The sequence below is a fragment of the Papaver somniferum genome, chromosome 6 (genome assembly GCF_003573695.1).
Source record: "Papaver somniferum cultivar HN1 chromosome 6, ASM357369v1, whole genome shotgun sequence".
In the NCBI taxonomy this organism is placed as follows: Eukaryota; Viridiplantae; Streptophyta; class Magnoliopsida; order Ranunculales; family Papaveraceae; genus Papaver; species Papaver somniferum.
This window is the reverse complement of record NC_039363.1, coordinates 179,446,289-179,469,675: the sequence shown is the minus strand read 5'-3', so window position 1 is coordinate 179,469,675 and position 23,387 is coordinate 179,446,289.

Genomic DNA, 23,387 nt, shown 5'->3' with positions numbered 1-23,387 from the left:
GGGAATCAATAATCCAATTTCATCACACGTAGAGATCAAGAACGACTTCTCCAAAATTGAGGCAAGGAGATCAGCAACCCCCCTGAGTTCACAAAGACTCTCTTCCCGTCAGGAGATGCATGATTTTGGGGGACTTCCCCCACAAAATTGTGCAGTATATGGTGGAACATTTATGAGAGATTTTATATTTTACCAAGGCGCAACATCAGGACATATTTGCATCCCTCAACCGCACTGTGTCAGGAAAACATCTATTTCCAACCAAGAATTCGTTCCCAAAAACATCTATCTCCATCCAAGAAGCTGTTCCCAAACCCCTACCGCTCTTGGAAAGCACGATATATGGAACTAGGGACTCCTAACCACTGTTCGCTTGAAGGATGTCCAGTTTGACAGCACACTGATTGACGCAGCCTCTCCGCTTCAATATCCTACAACAGCGGCTCCGCTTCAACGTTCACTTCAGCAGCCGCTCCGCTTCAGCATTCTCTCCATATGCTGCTCCAGGATCAAAGCCGAAGCTTCAGCGTTTGTCTTCTTAAGTTTCAGCATCCTCTCCAAGAGCCGAAGCTGCCTCAACGCCTCTTCCTCCTGCCAAGGATCATATCGGGCCGCCACTCCTTCCTGCAAAGGGTCGTCATCCACGCTCCCCATGTCAAGGATCATGATCGCATCCAGCCAATCTTCGTAGTCATGACTGCCTTTTGATCCATCCCGCCAAAGCTCATGATCATGGAAAGTTTGCTCGCTTACGCATCCAGCCAATATTTTTACTTCCATGGATGCCCATACAATTCCATCCAACCTATTTTGTTACCACGACAATGTAGTCTCTTCTGATTACATCTGCTACCAAGAACTGTTACCACTCATTTGTTGATACCATCCAGAGCTTCATCACAGCAGCAATCGCTACAAAGATGAAAACATGTAAACCATACTTAGGGACTGAGGATATACACGGAATACCTTCACTATCAAAGCTCAGAAGACACAGTCAACCAAAAGGCCATAGCCACAACAAGGTCATCTACTCTTCAAGGGTGCAGCGCAAAAATATCATCACCTCTCTGTCTAGGAGACACCTTCAACACTTTGCGAGGCCGAGGAGGATCCTAAGCCTTCTTAGAGGAAAACAACTTCAGAAACTAAAGAAAAATGCGACTGGGGACTGCTCATCGCACTCGACGACCATCAAAAATTCATGAGATAACTCCAGAGACGTGGCTGAAACATTTTCTTGAAAAAATAGAGGAATCCACGATAAAAAACATAACTCTCTCATTTCTGCCTCTTCTCTATCCAGAATACTTCGTCCATGTGATATTCTGAACATCCCAGCGTCGCATCCAAAAGAATACAATAAGCTTGTATCAAACCCCGTGGACGTGGACTCAAGACGATGCAATGAAAATAGGCTACACATGGGGACTAACAGCATGGGACGCTTTCACTCCCCTCAACCAGGTTATTTCTGATTTCAACATCATCACTATCGAAGTTTTACGAACCACGGGAATTTCTCAACACAAAGCCGTACATGTGCATCGAAGACTCCAAAAGCACGCCACAGAGATACATTCCCATGTTCGGCCGTGCCATCGGATCTAGCAGAAATATAACTGGGGACTGCTCACCGCATCTCATTCCGTACGATAATCCAAGATTCAGAAGATGGTTCGAAGGATGTCTCTTGGAACAAAGTCCTTGAAGACTTGATAGCAGCACGTCGGTAACGAAACATCTCCCAACTCATCTATTTCATCCAGTGGCTCCGGAAGATTTCGACCATACAAGCATCCACAACATACTGTCATCGCGGTCAGAAGGTCCAGGACAGAACAACCTAAAATCAAGGATGGACCGACAACGCAACCACATCCATCCTTCCCAAGAATGCAATGGAGTTTGGTAAATTTTGGAATCCACTGGAGAGACACTGCAGACGAAAGCACGGATCCGGACGAGCGACAGAAAAAAGAAGAAGGTCAATACCTCTTTTCATACGGACGGAGTTTCTAGAGTTTGCACAGAATAAGATTTCCTTCTTGCTCCATGAACAGGAATATATGACTCGGCGCGACTATGTTACCCCGGGCCCGCAACATCCCTCCTGAATTCTTCCTGAGTTTCACTGTCGGGACGTTTTCACCTCCTAAACGAGCTCAAAACCTAAATATTCCCGCCGAGGGAGATATGAAATTCTTTTCCGGTCACATGGAGGGGCGGACCGTCAAAATCCGAGTTCGTACGAGAATTCTTCAACGATTTTAGTAAGGAGTGCTAATTAGGGTTTCAACATCCCAAACCCTAATTTAGACAAAGTTGCCAGGCGCCATCACTACCATTTGATAACCGAAGTTCCAGTGTCATCACCATCGTTTGGTAGCTGAAGTTCTGAAACCAGTTTACACCATTCTGCGGACTGAAGACAGTTTCCACCATTCCGCGAACCGAAGCCAGTTTCCTCCCATTCCAAGCCGACCGACGCCTGCGGCTCCCATTCCAAGACGACCAACGCGTGCGGATCCAATTCCAAGTCGGCCGACGCATGCGGCTCCCATTCCAAGCCGACTGACGCCTGCGTCTCTCATTCCAAGCCGACTGACGCCTGCGGCTCCCATTCCATGCCGACCATCGCGTGCGGCTCCCATTCCAAGCCGACCGACGCCTGCGGCTCCCATTCCAAGCCTATCGGCGCCTGCGACTCCCATTCCAAGCCTACCAACGCCTGTGGCTCCCATTCCAAGCTGACCAACGCCTGCGGCTCTCATTCGAAGCTGACCAACGCCTGCGGCTCCCATTCCAAGATGACAATCTACATCCCACCACTTCACGGTCTAGCCAACAACACCACAAGTAGAATCTATGCAAGGCCTCCAACAGGAGAATCACGAACTCTCCTTACCTCTCAAAAAAGGTTAGTCGTGTCTTCTTGACCATCTTTTCATGACTCGTCATTTCGATTTTGTCCTCGCCTGTCACCATCTTATGCTTACCTCGCAACAATGCTCCTGTTCCGAGCTAAGCAGGGGACTTAATGTTGATGGTGGTTTTTAGCTTAGGGTTAAAATCGTAAAACCATACATCTGACATGACGTCACTATGACCACTAGCGCATTTATTGAATCAATCAGCATGCCTACGTATGAATTATCATGGTACCTTTTTTTTATACATGTGTCATGTTCCACGGCAGAACCCTTAGTATTGACCGACATCATCTTCGTACATACCAAACCCTAATTCTCACGCCACCGTGCCAATGGCAAGCCATGCCAACCACATCTCCGCGCCAAGGCATGCCAACCATGCCATCCGCACTATCGTGCCAATGGCAAACCATGCCATCCACGTCTCCGCGCCAAGGCATGCCAACCATGCCAGCCGCACCACCGTGCCAATGGAAAACCATGACAGCCACGTCTCCGCGCCAAGGCATGCCAACCATGCCAGCCGCACCACTGTGCCAATGGCATGCCATGCCAGCCACATCACCGCGCCAAGGCATGCCAACCATGCCATCCGCACCACTGTGCCAACGGAAAACCATGCCAGCCACATCTTCGCGCCAAGGCATGCCGACCATGCCATCCGCACCACTGTGCCAATGGAAAACCATGCCAGCCACGTTTACCGCGCCAAGGCATGCCAGCCATGCTGGCCGCACCATGCGCCAATGGCATGCCAAACCCTTGGCCCTACCATGCCAAGCCGTCCAAACCTTTGGCCCCACCATGCCAAGCCGTCCAAACCCTTGGCCCCACCATGCCAAGCCAACCGCACCTTGCCTTGGCCCTACCATGCCAAGTCGTCCAAACCCTTGGTCCTACCAATCCAAGCCAAACGCACCTTGCCTTGGACCTAGCCATACTGGCCTCAAATTGAGCCAATGGCATGCCAAACCCTTGGCCCTAGCCATGTTGACCGCACCATGCGCCAATGGCATGCCAAACCCTTGGCCCTACCATGCCAAGCCGTCCAAACCCTTGGCCCCACTATGCCAAGCCATCTGCACCATTCTACCTTAGCCCCACTATGCCAAGCCATCCGCACCATTCTACCTTGGCCCCACTATTCCAAGCCAGCCGCCCTATTCTTCCTTGGCCCTACTATGCCAATCCATCCGCACCATTATACCTTGGCCCCACTATGCCAAGCCGTCCGCACCATTCTGCCTTGGCCCCACTATGCCAAGCCATCCAAACCATTCTGCCTTGGCCCCACAATGCCAAGACGTCCGCACCATTTTGCCTTGGCCCCACCATGTTAAGCCGTCCAAACCCTTGTCCCCAATATGCCAAGCCATCCGCACCATTCTACCTTTTCCCCACTATGCCAAGCCATCTGCACCATTCTTCCTTGGCCCCACTATGCCAAGCCATCCGCACCATTCTGACTTGGCCCACCCCACTATACCAAGCCGTCCGCACCATTCTGCCTTGGCCCCACTATGCCAAGCCATCCGCACCATTGTGCCTTGGTCCCACTATGCCAAGTCGTCCACACCATTCTGCCTTGGCCCCACCATGCCAAGCCGTCCAAACCCTTGTCCCCACTATGCCAAGCCGTCCGCGCCATTTTCCTTGGCCCTACCATGCCGGCTTTCCCTATACGGCTACCAAAACGAAGGCGTGCGATGATCAACGGCCAACCTTCAATCCTAGATGCAAATCCTAGCCTTCCAAGGTCGCCATACAACACATGGTAACCTTTGTCCCAAAACCCTAGTTTTGGCCACGCCAAATTGCGCCAAGGCATGCCATGCCAGATGGGCCAATGGCATGCCAACCACCTTGCCGCGCCATACCATGTCGGTCTTCCCTATAAGGCTACCAAAACGAAGGCGTGCGACGATCAACGACCACTCTTCAATCCTAAATGAAAATCCTAGCCGTCCAAGGTCGTCAGACAATGCATGGTAACCTTTTGCCCAAAACCCTAGTTTTGGCCACGCTAAATTGCGCCAATGCATGCCATGCCAGATGTGCCAATGGCATGCCAACCACCTTGTCGCGCCATACCATGTCGGCCTTCCCTATACAGCTACCAAAACGAAGGAGTGCGACGATCAACGGCCACCCTTCAATCCTAGATGCAAATTCTAGCCGTCCAAGGTCGCCAGATAACACATGGTAACCTTTGGCCCAAAACCCTAGTTTTGGCCATGCCAAACCGCGCCAAGGCATTGCCATGCCACATGTGCTAATGGCATGCCAACCACCTTGCCGCGCCATACCATGTCGGCCTTCCCTATACGGCTACCAAAATGAAGGCGTGCGACGATCAACGGTAACCCTTCAATCCTAGATGCAAATCCTATCCGTCCAAGGTCTCCAGACAACACATGGTAACCTTTGGCCCAAAACCCTAGTTTTGACCACGCCAAACCGCACCAAGGCATTCCACGCCACATGTGCCAATGGCATGCCAACCACCTTGCCGCGTCATACCATGCCGGCATTCCCTATGCGGCTACCAAAACGAAGGCGTGCGACGATCAACGACCACTCATCAATCCTAAATGCAAATCCAAGCCGTCCAAGGTCGCCAAACAACGCATGGTAACCTTTGGCCCAAAATCCTAGTTTTGGGCACGCCAAATCGCGCCAAGGCATGCCATGCCACATGTTCCAATGGCATGCCAACCACCTTGTCGCGGCATACCATGCCGGACTTCCCAATACGGCTACCAAAACGAAGGCGTGCGACGATCAACGGCCAACCTTCAATCCTAGATGAAATTCCTAGCCTTCCAAGGTCGCCAGACAACACATGGTAACCTTTGTCCCAAAACCCTAGTTTTGGCCACGCCAAACCGCGCCAAGGCATGCCATGCCACATGTGCCAATGGCATTCCAACCACCTTGCCGCGCTATACCATGCCGGCCTTCCCTATACGGCTACCAAAACGAAGGCGTGCGACGATCAACGACCACCCTTAAATCCTAGATGCAAATCCTAGTCGTCCAAGGTCGCCAGACAACACATGGTAACCTTTGTCCCCAAACCCTGTTTTGGCCACGCCAAACCGCGCCAAGGCATGCCATGCCATATGTGCCAATGGCATGCCAACCACCTTGCCACGCCACGCCATACCGTCCTTCCCTATGCGGTTGCCAAAACGAAGTCCTGCAACGATCAACGACCACCTTTTTATCTAAGATGGAGATCTTAGCCATCCAAGGTTACCAGCTAACGCATGGAAACTTTTGTCCCTAGTTTGGTCACGCCTAAACAAAGCCAAAACCCTAACTTTTGGCCGCGCCTAAACCAGGCCATATTAAAGCCATACCGAGCATGATTTCATGCCACTGGCTACCAAATGAAGGGTTGCAATAATCTACGGCTACCTTTCCTCTTAAGATGCAAAATCTCGACCGTCGAAGGTTACCGAGCCGGCGAGTCTCCCAAGATCGACTTGCCAGACGACAACAACATGCTACATGTTTTCCATGAAAACACTCGAGATATCAACGCATGTCACAAACTGGGGGATGCTCATTGGGTATTGGTTTGGCGATTTACAGCGTGCGGCGTACACTACGCCCGTTATAAGAAAGTATCATAAGGATGAGGCGGTTAGTAAATACAGGGCGTAATGGTGAAACGTTTTCTTTTATGGAACATCAATTACATGCGTTACTGGTTACCACCTCCTCCCATTTACTCACTGTTTTCCATTTCTTAATGAGACCAGAGTACGTTTCAATTCGACTTGTATAAATAGGCATTACCTATTTCCACCGAACAACAAGTTCAGGTCAGGAGGATACAACACTCAAAAAACATTTGCTAGCTTTCCATCTGTTAGCTTCCTACTTTTTGATACAAGTCGTAGAAAGCAACTACTCTTCCAGAATCAATTGTTCTGGTCTCAACACTTTCTTCGCTTCCCTCCCCAAAACCAACCCTTCTCCTTCACTTTGTGACCGAAGCAAGTCTGGAACGACCATTTCTTGGTTTAGGCCGGATTTGTACAGATTGATCTCTCGAATCTAAAGTACTCCCTTGTAGTACATTGTTTAGGGTTTAAATTCGTTTCTCATCCACACACCCGAAATAACCAAAATCAGCAGAAACCATTTTCACTCTCAAACAAGGGGTTATTTTGTATCTTTATAAACTCCTTGATGAATGCATTTAGCTTCGGATTTATGATTGCATCTAAAGAACAAGTTGATATTTTTGCTTTCTTTTGGTCATGAAATATCTCTTTCGGAAATTTCATTAGGATCTCGTTATTGTACCTTTGCAAATTTTATTGACAAAAAGGGGGAGAATTAATATGTAGTTCACACTACAAATACATATGGTTTTCGTATCATTATGTAAGGGGGAGTGGTTTCCATGTGAGATGGAGTATTGACTAAGGGGAAGTTATACATATCATCATAGTATTGTTGTTGAAGTTGTGATACAATTGAACTTTAACGCTATATAATGATACTATGACACTGTATAACAATGATTGAGAATTATTGTTTTCTTGTTGTTATAGCTACGAATTTTAAACAACGATGATGCTAAACTTACAACCTTTGGGATCATTGGAATACTTGGAAGTGACGAAAATTTTGAGTAATGTTGAAGATTAGGCATGTGGAATAGGAACTACAAAAGTTAATTTATTTATTTTTTGTATTCCATATGTATTAATAGTTTTGCCACTAAAATTGACAAAGGGGGAGATTTTTAGAGCATTGCTCGGTCGAACTCGCATGCGTTGCTATCTCAAGCATGTGTTGTCAATATTAGTGATCAAAACTATAAGTCTTGATTACTAGCCTATTAGAGCTAAGGTCTTGGATTAGGATAGAAAGTGTAGTTGAGCTCAAGACTCCATGGAAATCATCATACAAGGCGAAGGACTACTCAAGGAACTGGTGGATCTTCATCGACTAAAAGGTATGTGGAGACTTGAACTTATCTGTCACTCAAAAGTCTATTTACTCTATCTCCTACTATTGAGACAAAAGTCGTTTTGATATATAGACTTTCATTATATACATTTGCTATTTCGAGCCGAGTTTATCTCGCCTATCTATTTATCGAAATGTGTGTTGGCAATCTTTTGCTTTAGCCGAATTCATCTTTACCAAGTGACGAAAGTCATGTTATGTTTCACTCAATTTGAAAATTGCTCTGACGAAAAATGGTTTGTGAATAACGGCTATATAACGTTCTCTGAGAATGTTTCAATGATTGAAATGACAGTTTAGATTACATAACCATTGGTACGATATAAGCATTATTGTGGAAACACATATATGTATAAGTCCTTATTCCTTGAACCAAAGTTTTCGAACTTTGTTGTTCAAGAGAAATGGAAGTGGCGTGAGCCAAGTCCGCGAACTTGCGGAACTTCTCGGCCCGAGATTTTTTGCTGGAGTCTGTGTACTCCTTCCATGAGCTTAAGTATGCGAACTTGAGCAAGTTATATCTGAAGTCGGTTGTTCTTGAACTAATGTTTAAATAAACTAAGGAATGCTTTTGCAAACCGTGGCTATAAAGTTCATGAACCGAATCGAGTGAATCAAATCGATTTTGCTTCAATTGTGTCTTGTGTAGTTACATAAGATTTCCTTGCAATTGAACAACTCTCTAACTAGTTCATTTGAGTCATTTGAACTAGTTATGGTGAAGAAGAATAAGGTTGATATGAGAGTAATCATATGGATAACCATTTGGTTGACTTGTTGAACCAACAAATATTAATGTTTGGGTAAGGTTCATAAACCCAAAATTGGACATTTCATTTATGTGTTTCAAGCTAAGTTTTTGATCTAAAGGTTGAGAAATATTAGCTTGAATCTAATCAGGTTTTCATCTAACGTGAATATTGAATGCTTTGTTACTAAAATAACATTGATTGCAATTCCTGATTTGAAAGTGTATATAAGGGAGATCTCTAGCAACTGGAAAACCTAATCCCCACACATTATGTGTGATACTAGTTGTGCTAAGCTACAGTCGGTTCTCCTTTAACCTTTGGTTTCTTCTTCTAAACCAGGTTAACGACTTAAAGACTTCATTGGGATTGTGAAGCCAGACCGATACTACTTTTATCGTAGTTGTGTGATCTGATCTTGCTGTTTCTATCGCTACGAGTACAATTGAAATAATTGGCTCGATCTTTTATATCTCCGATAGGCAAGATAAAAAAGTAATCACAAACAAACTTCATCTCATCGTTTGTGATTCCGCAATATCTTTTTTCGCTGTGTCGATTAAGATTATTGTGAGGTGATTGATAATACTAAGTTGTTCTTTGGGAATATAAGTCTGGTATTATTGATTGGTTACTGTTCACCTTGATTTATCAAAAGACAGAACAAAATTCGTAGGTATATTTGTGGGAGACGGATTTATCTATTATCGTAGACTTTTTTGTGTGTGATACAGATTTGTTTATTAAAGTCTTCGACTTTGGTTTGTAGCAACTCTTAGTTGTGGGTGAGATCATCTAAGGGAATCAAGTGCGTAGTATCCTGCTGGGATCAGACGCGTAGGAGCATAACTGCACCTTGGATCAGTGTGAGATTGATTGGGGTTCAAATACAGTCCAAACCGAAGTTAATTTGGAGTAGGCTAGTGTCTGTAGCGGATTAATACAGTGTGTGTTCAATATGGACTAGGTCCCGGGGTTTTTCTGCATTTGCGGTTTCCTCGTTAACAAAATTCTGGTGTCTGTGTTATTTGTATTCCGCATTATATTTGTTTATATAATTGAAATAATACAGGTTGTGCATTGTTCAATCAATTAGAATATCCGACCTTTTGGTTGTTGATTTAAATTTATTGACACTTGGATATTGGTCTTTAGTACCATCCAAGTTATCTCTCTTTGATAAAGACTCGTAGATTTTTATTTGCTTGAGTATATATCAAATCGAGAGATTGAGATATAAACTCTTTGATATACTTTTATCTAAATTGAGTCTGACTGTCTAGTTGATTCTCTAGAAAGTATATTGGAGTTTGTCCATACAGATTTCTAAGCGAAATTTTGGGTGTGGTTGTTAGACCCCCGCTTTTTCAAACTCGCCTATCTATTTCTCGAAATATGTGTTGGTAATCTTTCGTTTTATCCAAATTCATCTTTACCTAATGACGAATGTCATGTTATGTTTCAATCACTATGAAAATTGCTCTGACGAAAAATGGTCTGTGAATAACGGCTACAAAACGTCATCTGAGAATGTTTCAATGACTGAAATGAGAGTTTAGATTACATAACCATTGGTAGTATATAAGCATTGTTGTGGAAAGACATATATGTATAAGTCCTTATTCCTTGAACCAAAGTTTGCGAACTTTGTTGATCAAGAGAAACGAAATGTGGCGTGAGCCAAGTCCGCGAACTGGCGGAAGTTCTCGGCCCGAGAATTTCTGCTGGAGTTTGTGAACTCTTTCCGTGAGCTTATGTCCGCGAACCTAGTCCGCGAACTTGAGCAGGTTATATCTAAAACCGGTTGTTCTTGAACTCATATTTCTTTAAACTAAGGAATGCTTTTGCGAACCGTGGCTATAAAGTTCATGAACCGATTCGAGTGAATCAAACCGTTTTGCTTCGATTGTGTCTTGTGTAGTTACATAATATCTAAGCAATTGAACAACTCTCTAACTAGTTCATTTGATTCATTTGAACTAGTTTTGGTGAAGAAGAATATGGTGGATATGAAAGTGATCATCTGGCTAACCATTTGGTTAACTATTGTTGAACCAACAAATGTTAATGTTTGGGAACGGTTCGTAAACCCAAAATTGGACATTTCATTTGTGTGTAACAAGCTAAGTTTTCGATCCAACGGTTGAGAAATATTAGCTTGAATCTAATCAGGTTTTCATCTAACAGTGAATATTGAATGCTTTGTTACCAAGCTAACATTAATTGCAAACCCTGATTTGAAAGACTATATAAAGGAGAACTCTAGCAACTGGGAAACCTAATCCCCACACCTTACGTGTGATACTAGTTGCATAGCTAGAGTCGATTCTCATTTAACCTTTGGTTTCTTCTTCTAAAACCAGGTTAACGACTTAAAGACTTCATTGGGATTGTGAAGCCAGACCGATACTACTTTTCTTGTAGTTGTGTGATCTGATATTACATCTTCTATCATTAAGAATACGATTGTAATAATTGGCGCGAGATTTAAATCTCCGATAGGCAAGATAGAAAAGTAATCACAAACACTTCGTCTCATCGTTTGTGATTCCACAATATTTTTTTCGCTGCGTCGATTAGCATTATTGTGAGGTGATTGATAATACTAGGTTGTTCTTTGGGAATATAAGTCTGGTTTATCAATTGGTTCCTGTTCACCTTGATTTATCAAAAGACGGAACAAAACTCATAGGTATATTCGTGGAGACGGATTTATCTATCACCGTAGACTTTTCTGTGTGATTGTTTATTAAAGTCTTCGACTTTGGGTCATAGCAACTCTTAGTTGTGGGTAAGATCAGCTAAGGGAATCAAGTACGTAGCATCCTGCTGGGATCAGAGACGTAGGAGCATAACCATACCTTGGATCAGTGTGAGATTGATTGGGGTTCAACTACAGTCCAGACCGAAGTTAGTTTGGAGTAGGCTAGTGTCTGTAGCGGCTTAATACAGTGTATGTTCAATATGGACTAGGTCCCGGGGTTTTTCTGCATTTGCGGCTTCCTCGTTAACAAAATTCTGATGTCTGTGTTATTTCTTTTCCGCATTATATTTTGTTATATAATTGAAATATCACAGGTTGTGCGTTGTTCAATCAATTAGAATATCCGACCTTTCGGTTGTTGATTTAAATTGATTGACACTTGGATATTGGTCTTTGGTACCATCCAAGTTATCTCTCTAGTATTTGATAAAGACTCGCAGATTTCTATTTGCTTGAGTATATATCAAATCGAGAGATTGAGATATAAAATCTTTGATATACTTGTTATCTAGATTGAGTCTGACTGTCTAGTTGATTCTCTAGAAAGTATATTGGAGTTTGTCCATACAGATTGCTAAGCGAAATATTGGGTGTGGTTGTTGTACGCCCACTTTTTCACCTGAGACTCGATTTAGAAGCCTGACAATGAATGGCAGATGCTGAGAAGAACAAGGCTACAGGTGTCGAGTTTGGGGCTTGTTTGGATTGTATTTTTGGTCGAGAATTCAGTAAAAGAAGATTATTTTGCAGACTGATTTGTTGTGAGCTTATGGGCTGTGTACAAGGGCTTTCTGGCAGCAGTTTGCACCTGATTTAGAATCCAACAGGGTAAGCTAACTTGGGTACCAATTTATCTCAATTTTGGAAGGAGTTTCCTGCCGAGAAGTCAGCTAAGAAAATGGTTTACAGCCGTGGATTAACTGTGAATGAATGGATGTTTGTGAATTTTCTGGTGTTTGTATTAAATATGGAAACTTGGGTACTTACCCAATACGTTTTTCCAGGAGAAGAAAGCTATAAGAGGAGGCGCATAATACAACATAAACCTACCTTTTTATCGCCAGTTTTGTGCATAGAAGCTGCTCGAGAAAATTCCTAAAAGACAAGAAGTTACACGGCAACAGTCCCTGAACCTGTTTTCTGCAGCTGCTTAGTATCTCACAGTGGTTTGCTTTCGCAATTGTTTAAGCTTTGAAACCTTATTTATTTTCAATATATTTTTGTTCTTAAATCGAAACAATGAGTAGCTAATAATCTTATTGATTTGGGAGGATTTCAAAACTCCTAGCATGTTTTATTAATCAATTCAAGCAAGTTATTCTTTCATAAATATTCTTTGGTTGATTATCTTTTACCGTTTATATGACCATGAGATGTATGCTTGCTATCTAAGTGCGCAATTAGGTATTTTGTATGGAACTCTAATGCTAGTATAGAGAACTTTAATCCGTAATTGTTAGAGTAACAACCACACCCAATATTTCTCTTAACAATATGTATGGACTAACTCCAATATACTTTCAAGAGAACCAACTAGACAGTCAGACTTAATCTTAAGAAAAGTATATCCAAGAGTTATATCTCATTTCTCAATTCAATCTGCAATCAAACAAATAGGACTTTGCGAGCCCGATTGAATATAAGAAATAACTTGGAAGGTATCAAAAACCAATATCCAAGTGTCAATCAATTTAATCAACAATCAAGGTTGGATTCACAATTGATTGAACTTATGTACAACCTGTGATATTTCAATTATACAGAAAATATAATGCGGAATAGAAATAACACAGACACCAGAAATTTTGTTAACGAGGAAACCGCAAATGCAGAAAAACTTCGGGACCTAGTCCAGATTTCAACACCACATTGTATTAAGCCGCTACAGACACTAGCCTACTTCAAGCCCTAACCAATCTCACACCGATCAAGGTACAATCGCGTTCCTTACGACTCAAGAACCATACCGTATTTTGCGCATTTGTTTACCTTAGCTGATCTCACCCACAACTAAGAGTTGCTACGACCCAAAGTCGAAGACTTGATAAACCAATCTGTCTCACACAGAAAAGTCTATTGAATAGATAAATCTTTCTCCCACAGAAATACCTATGAGTTTTGTTCCGCCTTTTGATAAATCAAGGTGAATAGGAAATAATTGATAAACCAAACTTATATTTCCGAAGAACATGATGAGTCCTAAAAAGTGCATATTTCTATATCTTTTTGTTGGCATTTAACTCATCTTTTGTGCATTAATTCTACATTTTATCCCATATTCTGTATTTTCTTTGTTTTCAAGAATAAATATTTTTATTAACTAATTTTGCATTTTTAGGTAATAAATAAAGTTTGGATGAATTGCGGAGCGAAAAGAGCAGAAAAGTAGTGAAAAGCCGGAAGAAATTACGCAAGGAAGCCGCAAAGAATGGAGCACAAGACCAAAAAGTTAGGAATGGGATCAAGAAGGAAGAATTGTTCTTAAAGAAGATATGGGCTTGGCATACCCAAGGCCCAAAACCCTTACCCAAACCCATTTTCTATATCCATACCCGCCTCCATTCTCAACCGTTAGATTGGATCCAACTCATCATCCTACGGTCGCTCATTCATAGAGCATCAAAATCTGAAGTCTCTGCCAAACACCACAGCGCTTAAATTCCAAGCCTTCAGATTAGATCACATTTAGATCCTACGGTCGCTCCTTTGCCTGCGCATCAAATCTCGATACTTTCGCTTAACACTACAGTACCTAACATCATCTAACACCGTTGACTTCGTTGTGTTTCAAAATCCAACGGTTGCATCGATTCATCTCTTATCTCACCGTTAGATCTACCAACCATCTTCGCATCCCGCAGCTCAGAGTCACAAAACATCAAAATTTGATGAAGCCGCCACACACTGGAGCACCAAACCCTATACCAGCTACCCAAACGCACCCTTCTCCCAAAACATCGATTTCACCTTCTCCTTCACAGACCATGTGCAGAGAGCTCTGCAACCACCATGTACGCCACCACCTTCTTCAACTCCACTGCCACCACCACACCTCCACCATCATCACCCCTATCTTTCTCCATCATTACCCCCTTGTTCTAGCCTTCTATTATATAGTTTTCTCCCCTAATTTCTCTCTAAAAACCTAGGGAAGAAATCAATAAAATAGGACGAGTTGGAAAGATGCAATTGAAGCATGGGATGGAGCAGGTGAACAAGGAAAATAATGGGTCGACGATTGAAGTGTCGAATCACATGTTTGGTGAGTGAAATTCGAAACCCTAATTTCAACTGTCCAAATTAGGTTTTTGGGGATTTTTATAGAAAACCCTAATTTCTGTTAGGGAAAGCCTGGAGACGAATAGAGAGAAACATGGGTTCAAATTGTACTATCAAATTAGGTAGAATCAAATACCTAATTTCTGTGTTGTTTGATTTTGGGATTTGGGTGAAGAACCCTAATTTTGTATTTTGGGGAAATGGGGTCTGTGGGTATAAATTGGGACTGTGGGTGTGATGTAAAGACTTATGCCTGGGCTAGCCAGAGCTTCACCCAAGGGGCCTGGAATAGCCAGTGCTTCCAAGTTGTTTTCAGTTCATGTTTTGAAGTCAATATTATTTCAATTTCAGCTATTAATCATTTCCAGCATGTTTTAAGTATCATGTGCTAGGGTTTATATGAAACTCTTGATTGTATGTTAAGATAGTTAGTAATCATGTCATTGTTCTTGTAGTGCTAAAAATGAGTTAGGACTGCTAGTAGCCATTTGAACAAGTAAGCCTGTGATCAGTTGTGCTGTAGAAAGACAGCTGATGCTAGGGGTAAGTGAGTGATAATGGTTAAAAATTCAGTACATTAGAAGGATTGAGACCAATTGCCTTAGAGTTGATAGATTAAGTGGTTGTGCAAGTAAACCTGTGATCAGCTGTGCTGTAGAAAGACAGCTGATGCTAGGGGTATGCTAGTAAAATTAGTTGATAAATCATCCATTACAATCTTCCCTGAGATGAAACAAGAACATGATTGATTAGGATCTGCCTTAGTTTAGGATCAAGAAGTAGATTCAAAGACCCTAGTACCTTCATTCTTTACTTCACTGCCCTTGGCTCAGTGCCATTGTAACTGTCACTGCCACTGTCACTTACTGTCACTGCTTAGCAAAAGAAACCTCAACTACGCACTCCAAGTCCCTGTGGACAAAACCCTTATTTACTTTTTCTTGCTTCAACTTCCCTGTGCACTTGCAGGCTAGTTTAGGTCTCATTCTTTGACACACCAAGTTTTTGGCGCCGCTGCCGGGGACTTGGCTGCCGTGTTTTTGAAGTTTTTCTTGCTGTTCTTTGCATACTCATGCCTGCTGTGTAGTTCTGATAAGCATCTTAGTGTACTCATCTTGCATATTGCATCTGTAGCTGTAACTTAGTACCACCTCTAGTGCATCTGCATCATTTGCATAATCTCTTCTCCTTTGCTTCAACTGCATCATTCTGGGAACTGAACCTCTTCTCTGAGTTGTCAGGTGCTTGTGGTGCTGCTGTTGCAGCCTGTTGCTGCTGAATTGCTCCTGTTGCTGAAGTTGTTGCCCCTGCTGTTGTTGCTGTGACCTTGCTGTGAGGCTGAGAACAAACCTCTGGTGCTGATGTGCTGCTGTGAAGCCCAAATAGAGCTGAGTTGTTTCTCCTGCTGCTGCTCCTGATCCTGCTGATGCTCCTGGTCCTGCTGCTGTGCCTCAGCTGTTGCTGCTGTGCAAAGGCAAGCTGCTGCTACCCCCTGCTGGTCCTGATCCAAAGCCCAACTGGGCTGATTCCAAGCAGCTGAAAAAGAACAAAGCCCAACTGGGCTTTGCAACTGAAATACCCAACTGGGCCACAGAAAGGCCAAAGCTTAGGATGATCCAAAGCCCAACTGGGCTTTTGCAACCTAACTGAGCAGCTGGGCTGTGCTTTATAGGTAAGCCTAAACCCATTAAGAGAACCCAACCTGTGGGCTTCCATTTTTAATTTGTGGGCTTGTAATAATTTTTGTTTTTCTTTATTTTTTATTTTGGGCTTGTAATAATTTTTCTTTTTCTTCTTTTTCTTTCTTTTATGGGTTTGTAATTATTATTGTTGTTTTTATTTTCTTTTATGGGTTGTGCTAATTTATGCTAGGCTAAGTGTAAAAAAAAAAAAAAAAAAAAAAAAAATTGCTCCTATTTCAAAACCAAAATTTTCCCAAAAATCCAAACCCATAAAACCAAATATTTTCCCAAAAATCCAAACCCATTAAAACCAAATAGTGGGCTTTGTGTCTTTTCAATATGGGCCAACCTAGTGCTCTCCATGAATACATGTATCCCACAATAAAAATTCCATTATCATGTATTGTCTTACCTCAAACCAATAACCCTTTTAAAATAAATGCAAGCATGATACAAATACTTCCTTTATTTCGAGGGTTCGATTCTGAGAACCCCTATACTCATGTAAGAGAGTTTGAACAAATTTGTCGGAATATGCAACCTGATCATATGTCCGAAGACTCTCTGAAATTGCGTTTGTTTACATTTTCTCTAAAGGAAAGGGCCAAAACATGGTTTTACGGTTTGAGACCACAATCAATCAACACTTGGGACCAACTCACAGATCTATTTTTTAAAAAATTCTTTCCACATCATAGGACCATCGCTATTCGTCAAAGTATCAATTGTTTTGTCCAATTGGATGAGGAAACTGTTTTTGACTATTTTGAACGTTTTAATGATTTGTTGAGCGAATGTCCACACCATGGATTTGAGAAGTGGAGACTTGTCGCTATCCTCTATGAGGGACTAGACTTTAAATCTCGAGCCATGGTTGAGTGTATGTGTAATGGTGAATTTCTTGATAAAACTGTGGATGATGCATGGAAATTTTTAGCTGAGATTGCAGAGAAAACCCGTCACTGGGAATCCATTAGGGAAACTGAGACACTGTCACATGATATAGGTGGTAATGAATTGAACTTTGGAAATAGCATGTCTAGTCCTTCTCATGTGTATGATATTGAATATGAACCTAATCTAGAGGAACATGAGTTGACTAATGACACCACAACTGCTAATAGGGACAAGTATGCATATTACTATGATGATGATGATGATGATGTTATGTTAGAAGAACATGTCTATGCTGAAAATGTTGTGGAACCTTTGGTTTCAAATACATTAGGCTTTTCTGCCCCGACCTTCATGAATGATATTTCTTCTAGTATTTCATATGCATGTGATGTTGATACTGATTTAGATATTGTGCAATTATCCTGTGAAGAGCATGACTTAGGTAAATCTTCTGTTGACACTAATGATCCTATGCATGAAAACATAGTTGATGTGTCTGATTCCATACTTAAGCCACAATATATTGCTTCTGTTGATGATAATTTGAATATATTGGATAACCATGATTCTGAATTAGGACTTGTGCAAATTTTTTGTGATGATGAGCATGCTACACATCTTGAGTGTGACTTAGATAATGCTGATGTGACTGATAATATTGATACTCTTGATCTCATGCATGTGAGACGCTTAGATGTCACTTCCTTGCCTAAGTCACAATCTGATAGCCTTGTATCCTACCTAGATTTAGTTTGTCACAATATTGTCAAACCAATTTTCATGAGAATACCTAATCTAGGCCTGGAACTGTGTGCTTCCCAAGTCCTCTTGGACTATTTTGCTTCTAAGTATAATACATTTGAGGAACCACAGTTGGAATTAGCATGTGTACCCGTCCCTAGCAAAGTTCATTTCGAGCTAGACCTTGTGCATGATGAACCCCCGAAACTGCGCGATTTTGTTTTCAAAATTTTATCTTTGAAAAATCCAGGTTTGGGGGTAGCTCATTTTGTTTCACAGCTTCACATGCTTTTCTTTATGTGTGAAGCTGTTGAAACCTCTACACTTTGTCTTTTGGGTTGATCCTCAACTCTTTAGATTGTTAGTGTATGGTGAATTTTTGTATATAATCCAGTAGATAAAATTTCTTAAAAACCCTTTTGTTCCTTTTGTATATATTTTGCTAATCCAATATGATCTCGGCTGAATATGTTGGATTTTGCCTTGAATAACGGAGTTTAATTTGCTTTCGCCGAAATCGGGTATTCTCTTCCTTTTTTCTACTCAACATGTCCTCTTCATATGTTGTTTTAATTTTTCATATTTTGAAACATTGAGGACAATGTTTAGTTTAGGTTTGGGGGTAAGAGTAGATACATATATGCCATAATTGAAAACACTCTTCTTTTTGAAAAAATTGAAAATTCCAAAAAAATTAAAAAAAATAAAAAAAAAAAAAAAAAAACATAAAAATGGAGCTCATTTACCTTGAAATGTTGACTCTTGTGCAAATATGTATTTTTATTAGGAGTCTTAGTCTAGATATTTAGGCACCCTGATTCTAGCACAATTCACATAGTGATAAGAAATTGCACGCGCACGATCTACCAATACATGTATGCCTCGATCTTCAAGGTGTTTGATAGGAAGTTACGATTGCCAATCACTTTAGAATACTGAACGAAACTTGACTAGCTTGTTCTTTGGTTGGTTGGGATAGAAGGTGGAGGTTACATTAAGAAAGACAACCATCGAATTTAACTGGGTGCATCAAAAAGGGCTACCTCTTGCAAAGTGTCATGTAATTTTTGTTTTGTATTTGTATCAAAAGTGTTCCATTCTAAAAAAAAAAAAAAAAAGAGAGAGAAAAAAATATCAGAAAAATACAAAAAAATCAAGTATTTATCAATTCCATCATCTCTTGTTCCAAAAATAAAAAGAGAATAGTCAATGTAAATAAGAGTCATGTAAATTGTCATTTTGTTGTTTCATTGTAATAAGCAAGGAGGGTGTATGCCATTGATGTACAACGCGAGTAATTGTGGAATACCTCCAACTCATTCACAATTCTCGTAAAGTCCGGACAGCTAGCTAGATTTCGACCTTGGTTCTTAGCCTGAGAAACTATCTCTTGGTGATTAGTAGTCATAACTTCAGATCTTTCTTTACACATGTGTAGATACACTTTACACTCTTATCACATGTCTTTTTTTTTTTGTTATCAGTGCTAGGATTGTGCCTTGATAGCTAGATTGACATCTCCATTTTGCTGTGAGCTTAAATGACTTGCACATGTCACATTTGATGGAATCTGAGCTTATATTTTGACCTAGAACTTTGTAGGTACGTTCTAAGCAAACCTTCACGAGACTTCAACTCGTCCACTAGGGACACTTAGTGGTTTAAAAGGCTTAGTGCATACGCTAAATGCATTCGAGAGACCAGCGACAGTGGTATAGGTAGGATTTCCTTAGTTTTGTTTTACTTGAGGACAAGTAAAATTCAGGTTTGGGGGTATTTGATGAGTCCTAAAAAGTGCATATTTCTATATCTTTTTGTTGGCATTTAACTCATCTTTTGTGCATTAATTCTACATTTTATCCCATATTCTGTATTTTCTTTGTTTTCAAGAATAAATATTTTTATTAACTAATTTTGCATTTTTAGGTAATAAATAAAGTTTGGATGAATTGCGGAGCGAAAAGAGCAGAAAAGTAGTGAAAAGCCGGAAGAAATTACGCAAGGAAGCCGCAAAGAATGGAGCACAAGACCAAAAAGTTAGGAATGGGATCAAGAAGGAAGAATTGTTCTTAAAGAAGATATGGGCTTGGCATACCCAAGGCCCAAAACCCTTACCCAAACCCATTTTCTATATCCATACCCGCCTCCATTCTCAACCGTTAGATTGGATCCAACTCATCATCCTACGGTCGCTCATTCATAGAGCATCAAAATCTGAAGTCTCTGCCAAACACCACAGCGCTTAAATTCCAAGCCTTCAGATTAGATCACATTTAGATCCTACGGTCGCTCCTTTGCCTGCGCATCAAATCTCGATACTTCCGCTTAACACTACAGTACCTAACATCATCTAACACCGTTGACTTCGTTGTGTTTCAAAATCCAACGGTTGCATCGATTCATCTCTTATCTCACCGTTAGATCTACCAACCATCTTCGCATCCCGCAGCTCAGAGTCACAAAACATCAAAATTTGATGAAGCCGCCACACACTGGAGCACCAAACCCTATACCAGCTACCCAAACGCACCCTTCTCCCAAAACATCGATTTCACCTTCTCCTTCACAGACCATGTGCAGAGAGCTCTGCAACCACCATGTACGCCACCACCTTCTTCAACTCCACTGCCACCACCACACCTCCACCATCATCACCCCTATCTTTCTCCATCATTACCCCCTTGTTCTAGCCTTCTATTATATAGTTTTCTCCCCTAATTTCTCTCTAAAAACCTAGGGAAGAAATCAATAAAATAGGACGAGTTGGAAAGATGCAATTGAAGCATGGGATGGAGCAGGTGAACAAGGAAAATAATGGGTCGACGATTGAAGTGTCAAATCACATGTTTGGTGAGTGAAATTCGAAACCCTAATTTCAACTGTCCAAATTAGGTTTTTGGGGATTTTTATAGAAAACCCTAATTTCTGTTAGGGAAAGCCTGGAGACGAATAGAGAGAAACATGGGTTCAAATTGTACTATCAAATTAGGTAGAATCAAATACCTAATTTCTGTGTTGTTTGATTTTGGGATTTGGGTGAAGAACCCTAATTTTGTATTTTGGGGAAATGGGGTCTGTGGGTATAAATTGGGACTGTGGGTGTGATGTAAAGACTTATGCCTGGGCTAGCCAGAGCTTCACCCAAGGGGCCTGGAATAGCCAGTGCTTCCAAGTTGTTTTCAGTTCATGTTTTGAAGTCAATATTATTTCAATTTCAGCTATTAATCATTTCCAGCATGTTTTAAGTATCATGTGCTAGGGTTTAGATGAAACTCTTGATTGTATGTTAAGATAGTTAGTAATCATGTCATTGTTCTTGTAGTGCTAAAAATGAGTTAGGACTGCTAGTAGCCATTTGAACAAGTAAGCCTGTGATCAGTTGTGCTGTAGAAAGACAGCTGATGCTAGGGGTAAGTGATTGATAATGGTTAAAAATTCAGTACATTAGAAGGATTGAGACCAATTGCCTTAGAGTTGATAGATTAAGTGGTTGTGCAAGTAAACCTGTGATCAGCTGTGCTGTAGAAAGACAGCTGATGCTAGGGGTATGCTAGTAAAATTAGTTGATAAATCATCCATTACAATCTTCCCTGAGATGAAACAAGAACATGATTGATTAGGATCTGCCTTAGTTTAGGATCAAGAAGTAGATTCAAAGACCCTAGTACCTTCATTCTTTACGTCACTGCCCTTGGCTCAGTGCCATTGTAACTGTCACTGCCACTGTCACTTACTGTCACTGCTTAGCAAAAGAAACCTCAACTACGCACTCCAAGTCCCTGTGGACAAAACCCTTATTTACTTTTTCTTGCTTCAACTTCCCTGTGCACTTGCAGGCTAGTTTAGGTCTCATTCTTTGACACACCAGAACATCCTAGTAATATCAATAACCTCACAATAATCGTAATCGTATGGTAGCAAAACAAGATATTGTGGAATCACAAACGATGAGACGAAGATGTTTCTGACTACTTTTTATCTTGCATATCGGAGATTAAATCTCGAGCAAATATTAGAGAAGATAGTAATCAATCACGATAGAAAACAGCAAGATCAACACAGACAACTATAGAGAAAATAGTTGGGTCTGGCTTCACAATCCTAATGAAGTATTGAAGTCGTTAACCTACTGGGTTTTGGAAAAACCTAAGGTTAAAGGAGAATCGACTCTAGTTGCAACTAGTATCGCACATGAGGTGTGGGGATTAGGTTTCCCAATTGCTAGAGTTTTCCCTTATATATACTTCAAATCAGGGATTGTAATCAATGTTACCTTGGTAACAAAGCATTCAATATTCACCGTTAGATGAAAACCTGATTAGAAAGATAATATCTTTCAACCGTTAGATTGAACTTATCTTGTTACACACAAATAAAAAGTGACATCATTTAGATATGAGTAACCGTACCTAAACGTGTACACCTTTGTTGGCTCAACAATAGTTAACCAAAGTTAGCCATATGAACACTTTCATATCAACCTCATTCATCTTAACCATAACTAGTTCAAATGAATGAAATGAAACTAGTTCTAGAGTTGTTTAATAGTTTATATTCTCATAGAAGTATACAAGACACAATTGAAGCAAAATCGATTTTGATTCGCTCGAATCAAGTCATGAACATTATAGCCGTGGTTTGCAAAAGATTGTATTCCTTTTATATAAATGTATTAGTTCATGAACAAACCCATTTTAGAACATTATCCACTCAAGTATGCAAACGGGTGTGCATACCTTAATGGTCGGACTAAGTTTGGGTTCGCATGTATGCGAACGGATACGCATACCACCAAGCTCAGTAAAGTCCCGGAACTTGAAACTCACGCCAGTATGCGTACCGGTATTCGTGCTTTGTTCCCATACCTCTACTAAACCAATCAGTACGCATACGGATATGCATACGTGTCATGGTTCCCGGACTTGGATCACACATATGCAAGTACGCATACTATGCTTATATCCAATTGTTCTAAATTCTCATTTCAACCATTGAAACATTCTCGGAAGACGACAATAACTATCTCACACAAACTATTAGCTTCAAATAAATTTTCAAGTGATCGAATGATCAATACGAGACATTTTGAGTCTACATCAAATGATTGTCTCACACAAATCATGTAACATGTTACCAGGATATTTTCACATGATCATCTTTTGACTTTCGTCAAGAACATAATATGAACTTGGTTAAAGAGAAAGCTTATCAACACATATTTCGAGAAATATATAAGCGAGTTAAACTCAGCTCGAAATATCAAATGTGCATAATTGAAGACTATATAGTTATACGACTTTTGTCTCAAATAGGAGATATAGTAGATAGACTTTTGAGTGATAGATGAGTTCAA